Source organism: Schistosoma mansoni, chromosome 2 (assembly GCF_000237925.1).
Source record: "Schistosoma mansoni strain Puerto Rico chromosome 2, complete genome".
NCBI classification, from domain to species: Eukaryota; Metazoa; Platyhelminthes; class Trematoda; order Strigeidida; family Schistosomatidae; genus Schistosoma; species Schistosoma mansoni.
The window spans coordinates 33,326,819-33,329,319 of NC_031496.1; positions in this window are offsets into that span (position 1 = coordinate 33,326,819).

Below are 2,501 nucleotides of genomic sequence, written 5' to 3' on the forward strand. Positions count from 1 at the left end.
GTTGATGTTCACTTTGGGACTCGGACCCAGTATCAAGTGAATTTAAACTTCACCCCATCGCACAAGCAAGTGGCTATCAGGACTCAGTAGCTGAGTGGATAACGTGATGGCGTTTGAAGCGAAAGGTACTGGGTTCGATTCCAAGAGTGAACATCAACTCAGATGCAGGTACATCCAGCTGACGAGTCCCAAATAGGACGAAGTGGCGCGCATCCTGGATTCCACTGCTAGCCATTATCCATTTTTGCTTACAATTGATTGTCTGTTTGATAATTTAATTTCTTTATTTCTTTTTTTTAAACTTCATTTAGATTATTTTGTTTGTTGTGTGTAGATAAATATCTACTTAAATAAGACCGGAAACAAAGTTAAGTAGTGATTGAGAAATAATAGAAAAATGTTAAGTTCGATAAAGAGCTATTCATGGTTAAGATCGTGATTCAAAGATCACTATAGATCATTGTATTGTTATTTAGTAATAGGAACTTTGAACTGTTTTACAATATAGTGACAATAAGAATGTGGACTGATAATCAATATATGTGAAGACAAACGAAATGAACACTTTTCAGGTGATCAGATTTCCATCTTCTCTCGTTTGAGGTTAGAGTTGAGACACACAACGTTATTAGTCTTGTACGAAATTACTAAAACTTCTGTAGCTTGTTCAACGTCACTGGTTGATTTATCAAGCGTAAGTAAAGTACAGCTACGTTTGGTTTAAATTATAAGGAATAATTTGTAATCTATAGATTGTACATGGAGGGTTTTCGAGAATAAATCACATGGTTATCTGAAAAAGAAGCTGTAATAGAGGAAGAAACCCATAAATCTGAAGTGTCTTTTTATTATCTAACATTAGTCAGATTTCCTGGTTAGCGTTTTTTTTAAACCGAAGAACTACAAAAACCATCATCCAGAAGATACAAATGTTTATTAACAGTTGTCTACGCAAAATACTTCGGATCCGTTGGACATACACTATAAGCAACAACAATGTGCTGTGGAAGAGAACAGATTGGGTTCCAATGGAGGAAGAAATCAGCAAGAGGCGTTGGAAATGGATAAGACACACATTGAGGAAATCACCCAACTGCGTCACAAAGCGAGCCCTCACATGGAATCGTGAAGGTCAAAGGAGAAGAGGACGACCAAAAAACATATTACGCCGAGAAATGGAGACCAACATGAGGAGAATGAACAAAAGTTGGGTAGAACTGGAAAGGAAGGCCCAGGACAGAGTGGGTTGAAGAATTCTGGTCGGTGGCCTATGCTCCATTGGGAGTAACAGACGTAAGTAAGTTAGTCGGACTTCGGAACATTGGATAGATCTCATTAGGAGTGCCATATGAAAATCACATTTCCATTTAAAAACGTGGAATCCACAACGAAATTGGAAAGATTTATCAATCATTTAAGTGTCCATCTTAATTTTATTCGTTTTCTGTCGTAACCTGTCCTTCGCTAAGAAATCACAGTCCAAATTGAACAAAGGGATTTAACGTTTTTACAAGGTCATCCTCATAACACCATTGACAGATAATTTAATTTCATGTTGTGTCATAATCAACAGTCTAGGAAAATTCGATTTACCTGTATATGACTACGCAATCATATGCAGAGTTAGGAAAACAATAATGTAAATTACATCAGATAAATCACACTGTTGTGTGGTCTACTTTAATCCATATAAGTAGTATATGGCGATGGTCAGACATAGAATGTATTTTGGCAGAAGACCGATAAAGAAAAAACTAAAATGAAGCGCAATTGGTAGGAAAATGCATGAATAATGAAATCTGAGACAATGGACTGATATTTACAGAAGGAACAATAAAGATTGAGACGATTGTTTGTTATTTTGCAAATTAATCGTTCACTGTATGGTCATCAGAATGCAGTGAGATAGTCTGTAATTTGTGCTTTAATACATTCGATTGTCCCCAACTAGTGTTTTGTTCAATACAACACTGACTAAAAGTTCAGACTGATCAGTTCCGTTACATTTAACGATAAGGATGAAGTACAAACGTTTACAACCAATGATTTCTGGAATATTCAGTGGAAGAAGTATTAAAGATTGACTTCATTATATAAAAACTAATTTTAACGCTAAATTAGGAACGTTTTCCCATAATTCAAAGTATATTGTGACTCCCATTAATAGTTTTATAGGTTTCCTAAATTAATGTTGATCTTGTTAACTTTACTTAACACATACCCGACTGGAGGCAGACGGTTTAGCTACTACAACAGGTCATTGTTATCTACGCCGTGCTGCGCTTAGTCTGTCAGCCCTACTGGATAAAATAGTCAACTGAATTTCATTATCAAACACTTCTGACGTTAACCATGTTTCTTAAACATCCGGGTTTTTTATATAAACCATTAACTTGAGCTCCGCCATATTATTCCGTAGGCTGCAATCATTTGTGCAGCACATCATTAATTCTATGGAAAACCTTCCTTTACCAACCGGAGTGGTTTAAGGGTCGTTTTTC